Raw genomic sequence first — 19,418 nt, forward strand, 5'->3', positions numbered from 1 at the left:
GCCTGCTGTCAATCACACCCCCAGGTCCCTCTCTGACTGGCAGCTCTCCAGCCACTCCTCCCCAAGCCTGTAGCGCTGCTGGGGGTTGTTGTGGCCCAAGGGCAGCCCCCGGCATTTGGCCTCATTGAAACTCCTCCAGTTGGGCTCAGCCCATGGCTCCAGCCTGTCCAGGTCTCTCTGCAGAGCCTCCCTGCCCTCGAGCAGATCAACACTCCCACCCAACTGGGTGTCATCTGCAAACTGACTGAGGGTGCACTCGATCCCCTATTCTAGATCATCAATAAAGATGTTAAACAGGAGTGGCCCCAAAACCCAGCCCTGGGGGACACCACTCGTGACTGGCCGTCAACTGGTCCTCCAGCCATTTTTTTACCCAGTGAAGTGTGCAATTGTCCAAACCTTGAGCAGTCATTTTTGCCAGGAGAATGCTGTGGGAAACGGTGTCAAAGGCCTTGCTAAAGTCAAGGTAAACAACATCCACAGCCTTTCCCTCATCCAATAAGCAGGTCACCTTGTAGTAGAAGGAGATCAGGTTTGTCAGGCAGGACCTGCTTTTCATAAACCCATGCTGACGGGGCCTGAGCATCTGGTTGTCCCACCTGTGTTATGTGATGGTAATCAGCTTCCCGGGCACCCAAGTCAAGCTGACAGGCCTGTAATTTCCCGGGTCATCCTTTCAACCATTCTTATAGATGGGTGTCACACTGGCCTATTTCCAATCTGTTGGGACCTCCCCGGTCAGCCAGAACTGCTGGTAAATGATGGAAAGTGGCTTGGCAAGCACCCCAGCCAGCTCCTTCAGCACCCTCGGGTGTATCCCATCTGGTCCCATAGACTTCTGTGTGTCCATCTGATGCAGCAGGTCACTGACCTTCTCCTCCTGGGTTGGGGGGGGTGTCGTTCTCCCAGTCTCTTTCTTCTGGCTGAGGAGGCTGGATTCCCTCAATACAACTAGTCTTGTTATTAAAGACTGAGGCAAAGAAGGCATTTAGCACCTCAGCCTTTTCATCATCACTGCTTCTAGCAGGAGATGGAGGCTCTCCCAGGTCTTTCTTTTGCTGTTGACAAAAATTATAGAAACATTTCTTGTTATCCTTGATTGCTGAAGCCAGATAAATTTCTAGCTGGGCTTTAGACCTCCTGATTTCTGCCCTGCATATCCTCACAGCATCTTTGTAATCATTGTGAGTCGCTAGCCCCTTCTTCCAAAGGCCGTAAACTCTCCTTTTCTCCCTGAATTGCAGCCAAAGCTCCCTGTTTAGCCAGGGTGGTCTTCCCTGCCTCCGGTTTCTCTTACAGCACCTGGGGACTGCCTGCTCCTGTACCATTAACACTTCCTTCTTAAAGACCGCCCAGCCTTCCTGGACTCCTATACTCTTCAGGATCGTCTCCCAAGGGATCCTTTCAAGCAGATGCCTAAAGAAGACAAAGTCAGCCCTTTGGAGTCCAGACAGGCTGAACTATATCTATCAGACCAGCAATGTGACTTCTTGACACAATATGGATTATTTGTTGCAGGGCCAGTTTCTGATCCTGTTATCTACATGACATGTAACCATAGCACACCTGAGGTAGCCGAGGCACCAGCAGTTACTTGGTCACCTGTTGGAAAGAGAAATCAGCTATAGCAGAACAAACTAAGATATCAACATTTATTTTACTGTGGACCAGAGAATGATACATGAATTCCAGAAATACAAAAAAAGGATCTGGTTTCTAAAGGCATACAGCATGCATATGCTTAAATAATGTGTTTGTGTAAATATCACACTGTATTTTCTTGTATGTTGTGGAGGAAAAAGGAAAAAAAAACTTCAGAAGGGAGAAAATCACTGCAATAGAAAAGTAATATGTAGAATCCATATGGGATTCTGAAAAATATTTATTCAAATTTATAGTCAGAATTCTTCCACTCTGCAGCAAACAGCTCTGTGGTTATGCTGCTGTTTGTAGTACAGTACCTCTGAATTACTGAAAGCCTTACCACCTTGAAAATAATGTTTCATTATACTGACTAACTTTGATCATCACACATTTCTTTAACTTTTCTAAGAAGGCTAGGTTCTTCCTCTTTATTTCTTACTCAAATTAGTTGTTTCAGATCATTTTCCTGAAAAGCAGTATCATGAGCATAGGCAACAAATTTTAATAAAGCCATAAACTGCGTTACAGCCTGTGTTCAGAATGAGCCCCACCCTTGTCTTTGAAAGGCTAAACATACTATTTGCAATTATTGTCCCAAAAGAGAAAACTGCATCGCTACTGACTCACTAAAATGAAGGGTTATAGAGTTTCAGTTGGGGTGCCTACCAGCTTCTTCATGACTTAGCTGAGATGCAGTGCACATTGTAACTGATGTAGGTCTAGCCCCAGAATACTGTGCTTTTAGCCCTTTCTGGTGCACATTGCACAGTATATTGTCCTTGGTTTGGTCACGGCAGCATCACCTTCTGCCATTTCTCAAACCTATTCGAATTTCATTGACTAATCCAGTTAAAGATCCTTTCAAAAAATTAGCACAGCTTTCAAAAACATCTACAACTGATCCTCCATTTATCACAGAGGAAGCAAAGCATGAAAGCTTTTTCCCAAGAAGATGTTGCCTCCTGGCACAGCCAGGATAATAATGCAGTTCCATAGTATAAATAATATTACTTCTGGATGAAAAATGTCATTGTTACCTGTAGAATTAGTGACTACCTTGAATTTCTGTAGTTGAGTGTGGTCTGATGGCCTTTTTATTTGGAATCTTGAAGACCTGTATTTTTTCCTGTATCATGTCTGTGCAACTGCAACATTTGCAGAATCTTAAAGCTTTTATCCAGCTTTCATATTTGTACTCATTTTTAACCTGACACCTTGAACCGTTAGCTGTCTTTCAAGATCCAGTAAGTTCCCACAGGACAATTCACTGATGAGTAAAAACCTGAACTTGGATGTGACCTCTAGGCCTCTTCTTCATTTTCCAGCTTGTTAGCAGATTGTTTGTGTGGTTTGATACCAGACAGAAGCAATTGCTGTAGCTCTATTTTGTGCTTTACTTTTCTCCCCATGTGGTACCATTTATCTATTATTTCTTTTCTTTTTGAAGAAAAGAAATTCTGCTCTAAGAATACATACAACATGAAGAGCTTGCCTGGAAATCTGTGTGTGAATTACATATTTTGTGGAAATGGTCGCAGAAATTATATTGCCAGATCATACTTGAGAAAGAGAAAAGAGAGAGGGCAAGATTTTCTGAACAGGTAAACTACCACTATTCTGATTTTTATATTGGTTGTATGTATAAATATTTTTCTACTCCTAGATAACTACCGTGACTTTGAAATAAAACCACATTAGTTGAGACAAGCCTGGGATTTTTTTTTGGTTTGAGTTTAGATAAAAATGCAAATGAAGCCAAAATGGATTTTGCCTTTGAGGGAGAAGGTAATATAGCTATGTATTGCAGTTATTCCCAGGTGGCACATATACAGCTGAATAGCAGAGGTTTTTTCCCTCCCTGTCAAATAGAAAAGTTCCAAGAATCAACAGCTAAAAGTCCCAGCTCCTTACATAGCTATACTGTGTAGGTAACTTTGCCCTGAAGAGACCTGTGAGATGGGCATAACTCATGTATTGCATATGTTCCATATGTTCCTTTTTTTTTTTTTTTTTTTTTATTCTCTGAGCCAGAAATAAATTCTGAAGGAAGTAGTGAGATTGGGACAAGAATCACTCACTCATGCTCTAAAGTACAAGAGCTGTGCAGTCCTACTCTAATCCTTTCTACTCTTTTAAGTTTTGCAATTTCTTTGACCTCATAGGCTACAAAGAAATAATTTGTGAGATCAGGTTTACTTCTCATCTCAAGTTTTGAGTCAAGAGGCCTGAAAAATATCAGTATTGAAATCTGTCCCAGAAACAAAGCTTGTTTCATCACAGAAATACTATCCTAACCTGATTCCAGCTGCAGGCAGAATCAGATATAGAGTGTTGTGTAAGAATATGGAGATTTGATGAAGTATTCCAAACCTGAAGTTACTTTTTAACTTGCTTCAGCAGGTAGACGTGCTTCAGGAAATATTTGGGATTTTTAATTTTAAATCCAGATCTGGTCTTCTATATATCCAATTATCTCCAATAACTGCAAGCTTCTTTTTAATCAAATATCTCTACATGGTAATCATTCTTATCAGTAAAGAATAGTCATCTCATTGGTGGCTCAGAAGGATGAAAGTCTGGCAAAATATAGTTAGATAGATAGACAGGCACGAAACCCCCCCACACAAATGGCTTTTTTAAATGCTAAAAGTTTTTTTCAGATAAACCTCCCTTATTATTGATCCATTCAAAGTTAAGTCAGACATCAGTTTCCACAGTTTATGTTTTTATTTAAAATATATTTTTTTCAGAACAAGTATAAAATGTCCATAAACAAAGCCATATAAACAAATGCATGTAAATGTAAGTTTTTTAAAAAACTTTTTATCTTTCAAAAATTTGAAGATACCATATGTTTGGCAAATTCAAATGCTACAAACTCCACATTCTGCCTTTTTTACACTATCGAAAATAAACATTTCTTAATAGGAGTTATTTTTTTTAACTGATTTTCATATCTAGGCATTTAAAGTCTGACAAAATACACTGAGAAAATAATTCAGTAACCTACCATCAAGAAATATTCTTCCCAACTTTCAATCAAGTAAACTGTATTTTATTTTTTACTGCAAAATGAAGTTAAATCAGTGGATCAAATTTGGTTCTGGACCTTTGCCAGGCTCCATGTATACTCATATATGCTCTCTAATGGGCAAGCAAAAGAAGCTACAATCCTTCCTTTAGCAAACTCCTCACAAGAGGTTCAACACCATACCAGAAGTTAACTTATTTGGACAGGAAGGAAGAGAAACTGAGCAGCAGGAAAAGGAATCAAATGTGTAATGAATTCCCTGAGCAACCTCCCATAAATATCAAGCTCCCATAAAGCACAGATCATTATTTACAGCAATTCAACTGCTGTAAAATCCTGTAGGGAGAATGCTCCTATAATTTCATTGTTAAACACTAGCTGAGAAGTCTTAATATAATCCTTTTGTCCTCTTATAAGTCTCTGGGGGTCACTGTTGGTTTTTAAATTTTTTTTCCCCAGATATTCCAGGTGATCCTATGAAAACTGCATTGATCTCTTAAACGTGGTTTTCATGAAGCTTGGTAGATCCCAGGGCCTTAGCCAGCATCATTGTGCTTTCCTACCTTGAAAGTTTCTAGGATCCTGTCCGTCTTGATGATACTCCAAGAAATGTTACCTAGAATGTTCGCTTTTGTTCCAAATTTCCATAAAGAGGTCATTTCAGACTACATTGCAGGTTGCAGGTGGAAAGATATAGGGAACACTGATGGCATCAGCTTTAAGCATTCTAAACACATACATTAGAAGTCCATGTTTACTCTGTAGTTAGTGAAGAAAAACAAGCTCCTAAGTCATGTTTTCATAACCACTTTCTTGGTGGTAGCGAACGGAACTCAGAAAAAGTTATTAAAACTACTCACAATCTAAACCAGTAGGAAATAAGGAAAAAATGGACTGAAGCAACATGGTCTATTAAAAGGAAAGCTATAAAGTAATTTACTTCTTTCAGGGAATTTATAGGCAGTATAATAGACATTAGTCAGAATTTTAGCTTAAAACTATGTGACAAGAACAAACACTGCAAGTCAAAGCCAAGCTAGTTTAAAATAAATAAATAATTTTTAAAGTGAGGTAATACATAAAAGAAAAAATATCTAAGCATATAGTCACTTTTTTTTTTTTTTTTTTTTTTTTTTTTTTTTTGGTCAGAACTCTTTAAATCAAGATTATTAAATTTTTTAATTCATAGATGCAAGATTTCACATTGAAAACACTGCAAACACTTCTTCTGGCTGAATTATTTTTTATCTACATTAAAATTGAAAACAAAAATTAATAGAGTGAGACAATATAAACTAAAACAAAGGGTTTCCGTTTAATCAGTCAAACCAACACACCATGTCTCACTCAGCTTTAATAGTCTTAAAGCAAGTTTGGTTTTTTTTCCTTGCACTTTTCAGCTAAGCTACCTATGCAGTGGCACAGATCTCAGAGGAGATCATTCACCTGCCTTTCCTGTCAAATTACATTGCAGAGTCAACAGTAGCCAACGAAGTGTGATATTTCATGCTAGACTTTTATCTCCTGATAAATATGGTCAGTGGAGTATCTCCCATATTTCAAAATGGTTTAGAAAATGAAATATTTAAATACTGCAAAAAATGGTTAAAAATGTGAACTTAATATGATCATGGTCAGTCAGATTGTTTATACAATAAACAAGAATATTTCAAGACTAGATTTTAAGAATAACAGTGAAAATAAACTGAGAATTCACAAGTAAATCTGGCAGACTTTCATCAGGAAAATACAGGTGCTGTTCTTGATCCCATGACCCCTGAAATCAGTGGGGAAGTTCCTCTTGTTGATCTACTATTAATCCAATATAATCTTTCATGCTACCGTACACAAACTAAACTAGACTGCTGTATACAAGATACAGCACTCTGTTTTGGGTTTCTAACTGGTGCCTGGGCAAGTGTGATGGTCAGGGACAGAAGACTGCAGCTATCCTGTCCCCAAATATTTTTCCTCTCCAGAATTACTGTGCCCCAAGCCTTGTGTAACTACCTAACTACTGTATACAGTTCTTTCATCCACCTGTTTAGTGTAAAATAGACTGTATTTATATAAAATCTATCCTTGATCACTGAAATTGTCTTATGCACTAGCTCTTTTTTTCTGCCTCAGACATTGGTCAGAATAACATACAACGTTGTAAATACAGTAACATTGGTCAAGTTATTGCCTTTTGAACTTACAAAATATGTTCAAGGGACTTCATAATTAGTCAAAACTGGCACTCTAGTTCTATATCAGGTGCATTTGTATAAACTTAACTCTTAAGCCTCACCACTTGTAATGACACATATTTCTATACAAAGAAATTAGTCTCCCAAATTTGAACCATGAAACCCCTCATATTAAAGGAAACTAACTCTGGACTTTAGTCAGGATAGGGTTGGGTTTTTGCATGCTTATGCTGTGAATCAACAGATATTTGTATTCTGACGCCAGGCATGTTAACTGGTAAGCCACATAACTTTCGTATGCTTGGCTTGTTTTTTTGGTGTTTTTTTTTTTTAATGAAATAATATAAAACCCTATAAATTTCTGCAACCTACATCCTTAATTTTATACTGGAAGGTGCTTCAATGGATCTTCCTAAAAATGTGATTCTGTATTTTTTTACATTAGAAAAAGAAATGGGTTGCATATCATTAAAAAAAAAAAAAGCCTTCATTTTTTTAGATTAGTGGGACTTTAATTTTTGTAAGATACCATGGCAGTATTTCCTAGTATTTCAAGATTTTTCTTTTTCACTGAAAAAGGACTGACAAGTTTAAAGTTTCTCTAGAAAGTTGATACCTTTCATTAAGATTTTGCTTTGGAGGAAAAATTCAATCAGCCCTATAAATAAATAATTAGCAGACTGTATGGAACAAATTGCAAAATGTACAGCAAAACCAATGATTCTGGAAATGAACTAGTAGGAATTAGAATAGCTGTCTACAAGCTGAGAAAGACCAAGAAATTGGAAATTCCTAGGGAACATTAAATCCCTTCAGATGACATGGGCATACATTAGCCTAAATAGCAACCAAAAAACATAATGAGATCAACTTTAAACAGATCTATTAATGCACATATTCGGGTAAGCTAATAGCTTCACTATTTTGAATACTATCTTGTATAGCGTGTCTGATTAGAGCCAGAACTAGAAACTGTGGGTATGGTAATTTGATCTAAAATAGAAGTTCAGGCTCTCCATAGTCAAAGAATGTTAATGATATTTATAAACCACATTGCATTTATTTAAAAAAAATATATCACTATTGACAATTTGTTATATAATGTTGCAAATCTATTTTAGAAATAAGTAGTTTGTGGTATTTGTACAGTTACAAGTAGGTTAATTTTCAAATACTTAATAACTACATAATTTAATTCTGTAGAGAAAGTATTTTTTTTAATTATTATGTTATACTTTGTGAACTGACAACTGAGTACTAAGGAGGCTGATTAGTCATCTTAATGGAAGTGTGCAGTAGCAGAAAATTAGAACAAAATAATTTGACAGGTAGGGTATTTGAAAGAGTCTAGCCTTAAGCTAATGCAATCAAACACATTGCAGCACAAATAAATTCAAAGTTGAATTCATATACCCACGCACACTTCAGAGGGTCCTGTGGGTTTCAAAAGTAACAGGTTTGACAGGTTCATCCACTTCCTCTTTTAGGACTTAAATTTGAGATTCCAGAGTAGACTTCCCATACTACGTGCATATACCCTAACTCGTCTATTGCTCTCTTTATTTCATCTTGGATTTTGAGATAGCCTGCAATTAATAAAAGTTGTGCACAGTATTGCATGAGCATATAGACAGTACATCAAGGTAATTAACTACATCTGGTATTAAATTCTGAGAAATCTCATATTTAGAATACACCTACATGTTTTCTAATATATCTTGTTTCAAGATCTCAACTTCTTGAAGAAAGAGTTGTTTCATCTGTTCTCTTTTTGGTAGGTTCCTGGTTTGTGAAGGAACATGCCAGAGTAAGCAAACATTATTTAATGATGAATGATACGTTATTTAAAAATGAATGGCAAACTTTACTAACCTGAAAATCTAAAAGATCAAAACATTCTGGTAGTCCTTCCAACTTATTTGCCAATAGTAGCGAGAAGAAAGAAACAGAAAGTAGAATTCTGGGACAGGAAAACACAATTAACTCTGATTATCTGGCAATCCAATTGGGGAAGATATCACAGGCCTGTGATTGTTCATTAGAGGATAGTTGAGAGGATTCAGAATAGCAGAATGCTTACTTTTAAAAAGAGCTTCAGCAAGGGAGTTTTCCTATGGGACTCTTTTCCTATGTGGTACAGGATATCTTAAACTGCAGCTCCCCATCTGTATGATTTGCAGTATACTACATGGATTAGTATTAGATAATAAAGAATACAGGTGAATTGTCATACAGAGCACACCCCACATGTATCTGTATGAACTTGTATGTTTGAAAAATGCTTTTTATTATTTATTAACAAATGCTGAAGAACATTGCACAGTTTTTCTCAAAATACCTGCTAACAGCAGGAGATACACAATGATTATATTACAGCCATAGTAACTGCAGTGGGATTTGATGCAAAATCTATAATGGTTGTCAGTTTGGAAGTTCTACAGTGTAATAAATCTAATTCAGTGAGAAAATATTGTCTTAAATGTTGTAATTTATAAAGACAAAAAATGAACCTTGACAGAATAAAAAAGACAGGAGAAAGGTTACTTTTCAGATGAAAAGTGGTCTAGGTATTAGAGCAGAGAAGTCAGTGGTATGGTCTCCTAGCTAATGGCAGACTTTTACTAACCAGAAAGAAAATGAAAGACTGTAGTATTGTGAGGCGCTAGGTGTGGAAAGAATAACTTTCTAATTATGATAAAGGTATTCCAGGATAGAAAGCTGATGTTAAAAGTGAACAGAATCTCTTAGCAGCTTAGCTAATGTGAAAAGGAATAAAGAATAAATCATAGAATACTTTGGCTTGAAAGGGACATTTAAAGATCATCTATCCCAACTCCAAATAAAGAAGCTGCATTTCTAAAACATTGAAACATATATGGATGAATAGAAGAGAGGATTCAGAGCAAAATCTTTGAGTCACATTCAGAGGAAAAAAAAAAAAAGTATTTCCATGCCAACAAGAAGGGATGATTACATATTTAATCATAAATATGGTAAAATATTTAAAAGATTTTTTTTTTCCTATTTCAATCTAAACACAGAACATGAAAAGAAGGTTCATAATCATTTGATGATTTTTATAAAACAGGCATTTCAAAATAATTAATATAGTCAATCTGGAAATATCAAAGTTGTTTACCATGCAGCATAAAAAAAAAAAACACAAAACAAACAACAAACCAAATACCAAACCAAGAAAAAGCAGCTTCTGCATGGCATGTCTTTGGATTGCTCAAAGGCGAGAAAACAACGTGGGAATTGGAAGTGTTTTATGCGAGGCTTTCTCTGTTCATCTGTGTAAGTATGGGCACTTTGTTTGAAAGGGTCCTGCTTTCAGTAGCATCTGTTAGTTTATTTCTATCTCAGCTGACTTATCCAGCCCCCTGGCAATAATTCTACTCTTGAGCTAGACTTAAGGACAGTGCTGAACTAAACGTGTGCCAATGCAGATTACACCGAACAGCTGCCGCAGGTATACTGCTCATGCAGATCCAAGAGAAGGGGAACAGTGGGGTGAGCAAGCAGGAGGAGCTGAAGAGAAAGGCAGCATGCAGCGATGAGCAACTGGAAGTGACAAGCGAATAGATTGAGTTGTCATCTCCCGCCAGCTCTGTCAAAAGAGCTGTGGGGAATATCAGACAGGAAAGAGTCCCTGCCCCTTGAATGGTAGGAAGATTAATGGGCCCTTCTAGAGGCTGTTAAGCAAATATAGGCTCACATTTAGTGGCAAAGAGGCATTAGAAGAGCAATCTATTTGATAAAATTTAAAATAACAAGTACATTGACTGGGTGGTCAAAATCAAACTGTACTTAACCTCAGACAGCATGGGAAAATGCTGGTACCACCACATAATGGAGTTTATATTCCTTACTAGTGAAAGGCAAGTGGGGATAAGTGATTGTATTAAGTTCATCTGGACAGGAAAACTGTATAAACCTGAGGTTTTGAAATGTTAGTGTTATTTTTTTTTGAAAAAAAAAGTCAGAAGTTCAAAAGTGTAAATGACATAAACAGAAAATGTTTTTAGGCTCAGCACAGTGGAAAACATTTTCTATAAAGGATATAAAAACTTCTATTTTATTAGAAGCTTTGTTTATGAAGACTATATACTCTGTAATTAAAAGGAAAATAATTTTGAACACATTTATTTAAGCCTAGAAAATGTTGACATGTCTTACTTAAGCATGTTTGAAATGCAAAAAACAATTAAGGCCGTGAAATATGCCAAAAGTTACACTTTTCTGGAAAACTGTCTGTTATGATAATGTGCTATTTTCATGTCTGAATGAAAAATATCAAATCAATTCTGATGTCAAAGAACAGACCCAATGGGAGACAATTTATCTGATCCTGTAATATATTTTGAATTATAGATGGAGAAATTAAATGGGGCAAATTAAATTCCACTACTTTTGAAAGAAATAATGGGACAAATAAACTAGTGTGGTTTCCAGGTAGTTTGGGTGTTTCTGATCTACTGGAACTGGTGAAATTATTCACATCCAAAACTAGGAAAGGAAAATTTTTAGCAAAGGCCAGCTGTAGTGAATTGAATATCCAAGAGAGCTGTAGAGCTGAATTCGGTATGTGTAAAACCTGGCATGTCTGGCACGTTTATAGGACATCAGAGGCAAAGCAGAGCAAAAAGAAAGAAAAAATGGTAAGATTAAGGAGATATACAGGTTTCAGAGCTGAACATATTGTGGAATTTTGGAGGCAAAAGAGATAATTTTGTTATGTGCTTTGGGAAAATAGCCTGAATAGGTAAACCATGGTTGCGACAGCAACCATTGGTATGCAAGGGATCCCACAGAAAACATTTATTGAAAAAGTGTAATGAATTTGGACTTGATTACAAGGGATGGTGCAGGCTTAGTTGTCCAGGGGAAGAATAAAATTTGAGGTTTGTTATTGGTGCAATATAATTGGTGCTAAGGTAAAGGTATCTTTTATGCCCTTTTAATATTTTACCATCTTACTTTTTGTCAGGCTTTGGCATGTGCATAACAACAGGGACTTTCACAGAATTTTCTACATAAAGAAATTTGAGTGACACAAAGAAATATCTAGCTGGTGAAGGGTAACAGGCAAGGAGAAGATCTTTTAAGAAAAAGAAAGCACTGAAGATGGACAAAAAACTCCTGTAATTAAATTGAATTTGATTTTAATACCTGCAAATAAACAATTCCTGGCTTGAGGTTACTGCCCCCCCTGAAGGCTATAAAAGCTCTGTCAAGTCAGAGTTCTACAGTCTGGAAAATTCTAATTTCCTTTTAAGCAGACTTTAAATTATCTTATTTCTATATATTTTAAGGCAAAAAAATGACACACCTGATATACGATGTTGTGAGCACATTACTTCTTCTCTAGTAACACAACATACAGTAAGGTCTCCCACCCCAGCCCCAGAAAAATTAATCTATGCTATGTGTAATATTAACTGGAAGGATCCCACTGCCAGAAATGACAGCCTGTGAGGAACAACCATGCAGTACAGTCTCTAGTACACAGGTGTGCTAGGTTTGTGTGGCAAGGTTTTCGGTAGCAGGGGAAGGGGCTAAAGTGGTGGCCCTCTGTGAAAAGCTTCTCAGAAGCTACCCTGGTTCCAAGCCGGACCCTCCTGTGGCCAAGGCCAAGCCAGTTAGCAGTGGTGGCCATGACTCCATGACAATCCCCTTTAAGAAGGGGAACCTGAGAGTGAGGGACTGGTGAGGAGGTGTTAAGAGAAGGACACCCCTGTGAACATGGAGGTCAGTGGAAGGAAGGAGGAGGAAGGAGGGGGAGGAATGCCAGAGCAGAGAGCTCCACTGTATCCCATGGTGAAACAGCAGGGCTGACCTCCTGCCACCCGTGGAGGTCACCAGAGGGGCAGAGATTGGCCTGTGGCGGACCCCACACCAGAACACGTGGCTGGGCTAGGCTAGGACTCTATGGGAAGAAGCCCCCACTGCTGTAATTCAGCAGTGGGAGGACTGCAACCCGTGGGGGCGACCTACATCAGAGCATCTCGAGAAGCATGAATCCCATGGGAAGGACTCAAGGTAAAGAGTTTGTGGAGGACTGTCTCCTGTGAGAGGGACACCACGTGAAGGAGGGGAAAGAATGCAGAGTGCTTCCCCCCCTCCTTGGAGGAAGAAGTGGCAGGCTGACTGCACCCCCCATCCCCTGTTGCTGGGAGAGGAGGTAGAGATAATTGGGAACAAAACTGAGCCTGGGAAGAAGGGAGGGATGAGGGAAGTGTTTTAAGCTATGGTAGTGCATCTCATTGTCCCATTCTCTCTGTTAAGTGTTGGCTTTGTTAGTGTTTGAATTAAAGTGATGATCTTGAGGGTTTTTTTTCCCCTGACCATCTTGTTAGGGCTGGGTGGAAGGTAGGGGTGAGTGAATGGCTGTGTAGTGCTCAGCATGGCTGTGACAGAGGATGAGAGGGACAGGGCTTATAGCTTCTCAGATCATGCAAACATTAGGAGTCAGAGAGGTGAAGGAGGAGAAGGGAATAAACGGGTGCTTCCTAAGGAGATGTCATCAACTCCAACACTGACTGGAACAGCACCAGGGAGCTCTTCTGTGTCCCGTGCACTAATATTAGGGAAAGATTCTTATTCAAGCTATTATTTGCTCATATCATCAATCAGCATTAGGTGCTTTGACAAGCATGCTTAGTTTAACAGTTCTCTGACACAGTCTAACTCATGTCTGTGCTGTAATCTAAAGGATTATGTCATTTCTCTGTCATGCCTATGTTTCACTACTTGCTTTAGCACATTCAATTTTTAAACAAATTCATCCTGCTTATATAGCAATTACAAGATCAGCATGTTTAAATGTTTCATATGGTAAATATCACATGCAGATGATCTACTCCTGGAATAGCAACACTGCAACTAACTGTCAAATGACTTCAGATACTTAGAGTCCATGTTGGAGTAAGGATGGGTGTACACCTTCCTGACTTTACTGTTGAGACACAGAAAAAAGAAGTAAAATCGGGAATTTCAGTGTTATGAAGAACTTGCAAACTCTTGGCCACTTTCAGCTGAAGGACAGTAGAGGTAAGTGTTCCATCCTTGAAGGTTGATTGCCTTGGTGATGTACCTGGTAGCGCTCTGCCCACTCAGCTTGCCTACTGTCAGCATGCTGCCCTCCAGATAGTGGGGAAGGGGAGAAAATTCACGAGAACTTCCCCAGAGAAACCTCTTCCCCAAAGAAAATTAGACTATAGGGAAGTTTTCCCAAGGTACTGAAGAGTGAGGCTGTAAACCAACATGGAGACTTCTTCACTCCTGTGCGTAAGAGCATTAAGTAAACAGAGCCCTTTTATCACCATGAAACCAATGAAGTTGCATCCTCCCAGCTCAGTCCTCCCTTATGTCTATCAGTCACTGCATGCCCTACTTAATCTGTAATGGTTTCTTTTAAAATAAGCAGTTCTAGCAAAAAGAGAATTCTGATTCTGTTCTAAATAGCATTGGCCCTGACATCAAAACAGCGTGGTATGTGTTTACACTCGTAATTTATATGAATAGCACCTGAGTATTAAATATTAGGGCAGAAACAATCAGCTATTTCATGCAAATCAGATGTGCTTCTTATGCTCCTCATGAGATAGATGCCAGACTGACTCCTTCATTAGGTAAGAAGTGTTCAGACCTTGCTCACTGTATAATCAAGTGTTAAAAGTCAACCACAAATAAAGCTTATCAGCTAGAAAAAAGGAAGTCCTTTGAAACAAATGGCAAAGGAAGTTCTGAAAAACAGTCTTCAGCTAGAAAGCTCAAACAAATCTATTTTCTGGAACAAAAACTTCTATGATAATAATTAAAAGCAAATCCCAAAGGCAGGATCCTGTGATACTATGCTGTATGTGCCCCCTTTTCTGAAATAGGAAAGGTTTTTAAGAAGGAAACAAAGCTGAGGAAGGAGACATTATCAGAATGACAGTAACATAAGCAACATTTTTTTTTTTTTTTTCCCCTGCAGGTTCCGCAAATGAGGTGATTTCATGATTAAAATATTAAATTTCACAATACTCAGAAAACTTTCTTTAGCTGATGTAGTATAATATTATAATACAGGATAGTCCAAAAGTTTGTAAAATTTCTGCTTTAACTGGAATTTTTGCATTTTAGTAGCTTAATTCATAAAGCTCTTAGAAATGGCTTGGAAGAAAGTGTAACAGAATTTAGAAAACTGCTGTCAGATTTGCTACTTTAAGTAACTTATACTTAAAACCTCTAACCTATGAAATGTAATATTTTGAGATAACATTTTAAAATTTATAAGCTATTATATTTATATGTATTTTTATATTAAAATTTTAATAATAAAAATACTGGTCTGATGATTGATCCTCACATAAGTAGCAGCAAAACAAAATGCACAATTGGCATTTTTACTTACAGCACATCATCTGAAAAAGGAGAAACATCTGAAAACAAATTGAGGGAAAACTTACATCCGTATGGATTCAAGTAAGAATCTGCAGAAGTAAACAAGACAAGAAAAAAAGTGACATGGATGCCTTCAGCAGTGTATACTGAAATGAATTAAAAAGTTCTTCACCCATTGTCACAAGCAAAACAACCTTAACTTGGAATATTTTTACTTAATTTATTGCCAATTAAAAAGAAGAAAAATCCAAACCCCAAAAACATTTAATCACTGATTCAAGTATTGGTAAAAAGAGAATGTAAATAATTAAACAAACATAAATAAGCCACCTTCTTCGTCATCCTTCCCCAGTCTCAAGTCAAACACATTCCCAGCATCATCTCCCCTGTTCCTAGTCTCAGTTTTCCCTGCTTTTGCCTTGGTGACAGCCTGTCCCAATGCCTCTGACGAGGTGAGTGGTTCTTCAGGAGCATGGGGTCATGTAAGCATTGTTTTTTTTCTGCTGCTCCACCGTGCTTCTTGCTGCTTTTTTTCTGCTGCTCCATGATTCTCATTGTCTTTGCCCTGCCTGGGGTCACCTGCAGTCCCCAAAGGTGTCCCTGCCCTGGCACATCACCCACAGGCTCCATTTTATAGCTGCCTGTGACCAGCCGCAGGGCAAGCCATGGCCTCTGCTGCCCAGGCCCTGCCATGTGTGCCTGATAAGCTCATTCAGAAACAATTTCTAGTGAAGGAGTGAAGGACAAATGTTTGAGAGTGCAGTCTCTCAGCCCTTTTTCTCATGAATAAGTATTGACCACCATAAAAAGCTATTGCATATCATTACAGACAAATATATAACCCACCCAAAACTCACAATGAAGCAGAAAGCAAACAGCAAGACTGCCTTGTGAAGGAGGAAAAGCCAAGCCCTTTCCACAAAGACCAAATAAAAAGGAGGCTTTGGCAACACTCTTACAAATAGTTTAGATAATTGATACACTTATAGGCTGCTTCTGCTCTCAGATCCTTAATTTAGAGGAAGACTGACGTTACTGGAGTTGAACCAAACCAAAGCAGTAACCTAGACTTTGAGAGGACTGGAAAATCTAAAAATGCAGATAACTGAATTGTGCAGTCCCACCCTTATGACAGTCCACCAAAACAGAAAATATATATATATAGATATATATATATATATATGCATACATGTATGTAGCTTAAGATGAGAATGAGGCTATAATTTTAGACTTTGTAAAAATACTCTTCAATCTCCTCTGGCCTTGAACACGGGATCGTTCACAGGCAAGAGACACAAAACAAAATATTTCTCCTTTTAAGTAGGTTCTCTTTCTAACATAAGACAATGTGATCTCTTAATAGAAGATTTTAATATCCTCTGCAAGCAATGATTTTACAGAATGCAAACTATTAATTATCTCCTATTCAAATTTCTGAATCTTCACAATACCTCTTTATTAAAGACATGATGTTGTCTGCCTCCAGGAGGCTCTTAACAAGTATGTATTCCAAATTAATCTTGAATCAAGCCAAAACAGAAGATTTCACACACAAGTTTCAAGGACGTCTGTGCTGCACAGCTCAGCTCTTTGTAGGATTTTTAAAAACCTCTCCCCTACCACCCACAGAAGTTTCCTTTGACATAGGAAGCACAGGAACCTGCTCCCACCAGGAACAGAGTAGGAAAGGATTAGTTGAAATAAAGGGAATGATAAAACTCATTATCCTATGATGTACACAGCATATTTTGTGATTCACACAAGTTATTAATCCAATCATTCTTGAATAGTGTAGATCCAAGGAAACCAGGATATATATTATATTTGGGTTCTCAAAGCAGATTTCATAAAGCCTGATATCAATACTTACTGAGAGAAAATTTACATTCTGTTCACAACTATATCATGTGTACGGTATCCTGGCTAATTTTCTAGTCTAAAAACTTATCCAACATAACTAATGAATTGACTCAGTCAGTCACTGTTACAGATCACATATGGATTGACTTTAAAACAAAATATTAGATAATGTAAAAGTTATCTCTCTACATAATTATGAAGATGGGGACTCCACTGCTTCATTAGATAATGCAAGTGTAATAAAATTTGAAAAAAGCTGTTTTTCAATGTATACTGAATAAAACTGAAGGAATCAGAATCATTTGAAAGAAAGATAAAAGAAAAGAGAGATGTTACTCACAAGTAATCTAGCTAAGCCTTTTAATTGTTTGTTTGTACTTGCAGATTAATATAAGAAAGATGCACATGCCAGTATGCTTGACACTAGAAGTATGATGCAGTATGCTATTTCTAAAATTCCATTTTCTGAAAGATAAATCAGGCAATACTTAAATAAAACTCAATGATTAAGGTTTGTCTTAAAACGTAATCAACTCCTTCCACTGTTTGTTCATAAATTATTCATAATTTTTTTGTGAAATTGAAAATCTCCATGGTGCCCTCTGTGAAGTCTCAATAATTCTGCTTGAAAAAACAGAAAAGAGATTTTCTACACATTTTTGAGCATCATGCAGAATCATTTATTCTCTTAGATCATAAAAATCTTTGCGACATGCCAATAAAGTGTTGAATATCAAGAGCAAGGAGACTAAAAAATGAACAGAGATCATTTCCCAATGCTAAACTAAGGTGGATTCATGTTGTAATGGCAGTTTGGGGTGGAATGCAAAGGGAGAGAATAATGATTTATAGGATATTTCTTAAAAGGTTGTATATTAGTTTATTTAATAGTGTAAAGGGCTTATTATTTGGATACAGATATTTCCCGTAGGGAAGTTCTTGTTCCTCTCCTTATAAAGTTGTCAGTAGATAAGGACCAGTTGGTCCTGATGGTGGAAAGAGAGTATATGTTTTAAAGAAAGAGCACTGTAAAAATTGTTCATTATTGGTTTTTTGCATGCTTTGTTCCAGTGAACTTTTCCAGCTATGTTTAAATTACAAACTATTTGCAAACAGAACAGTGGGTGACTGTACAGTGCAACATATTCTCTAGCAGCAGCATTCAAGCTCTTCTATCATTTGACCTGCTGCTGTGACTAGCATGTTCTTTAAATAGAATAAAGAAATAAAATTTCAGGAGCTTTGCCATTTTTTTTTTTTAAAGCTTGACACTATGTAGAGTGAGAAAGGTGAAAAAGTTGGATATTGCCAGCTGATATTATTGTCCTTGTGTTCCACTGAAAAAGAAATCATTTCTATGTTGTGAAATAACAGAAAAGAACCAGACAAATTTTTTTCAGGTGGCTTTAATGTACTCTACTGTCAAAGAATAAGTCCTTTGGGCACTACACAAAACTGATTTTCAGTCTGCTTTACTGGCTGTAGTGTAGTTTCTCTTCTACTTGCATAGCAGTAAAAAACACACCTTGTTTGAACATTGTGCAGCACACTGGAAGGTCAGAGAATTTGTTTTATTTGTATTGCTGTTCTTCAGTATTAACATCAGGAAAACTCTGACCAACAACAATAGGAAGGATCAAACACTCAAAGAAAATTGCAGCCTGCCCCACAGAGTAAATTTATCCTCCCCACCACATGTCTTTTAAAGGAAATCTGTCACATATGAACCATTGCATGCATCTAGATTACTTTGTCTTCTCCTTTGTTTGCCTAAGTTCTTTTTAAGCAGTTCCAGTAACTAGGTTGACAATATACCCACTCAATCCATTTTCAGACTTTTTAGCAACCTTTCTAGCTGGATTTTGATAATGCCTAACCTATCCTTGATGAATTTTTCCACAAAAGGCACAGAGACTATTTTTCCTTTTTCTTTTTTTTTTTTTTTTTTTTTAAATGCTTTTCATTAATAATTTATCTGCTCTCCCCTCATTCTTAGACCAAGACCTTGTATTTTAAGTATTTTCTTACAGGTTGTTTTCTAGAAATCTACTTGCCATTGCCCCATGTGAATTGCACTCCCCAATGTTGAACTACACTAATTTTTCTTACAACTGAAAATGGTTCTCAGTTCTAGCTCTGTCCTTTTCTGTGCTTTTAACCATCTCCTGCTTGATATGTCTTCTAACTTCTCTTTCTAATACTGGACTGGACATGACCTTTTCTTATTTTTGTGTGCCTTTCATCCATCAGAATCCCAGCACTTCATTGATCCTTGACTTACCACAAATTTGTAGAGGGGT

This window comes from Athene cunicularia (assembly GCF_003259725.1).
Source record: "Athene cunicularia isolate RWA chromosome 4 unlocalized genomic scaffold, athCun1 chr4_part1, whole genome shotgun sequence".
In the NCBI taxonomy this organism is placed as follows: Eukaryota; Metazoa; Chordata; class Aves; order Strigiformes; family Strigidae; genus Athene; species Athene cunicularia.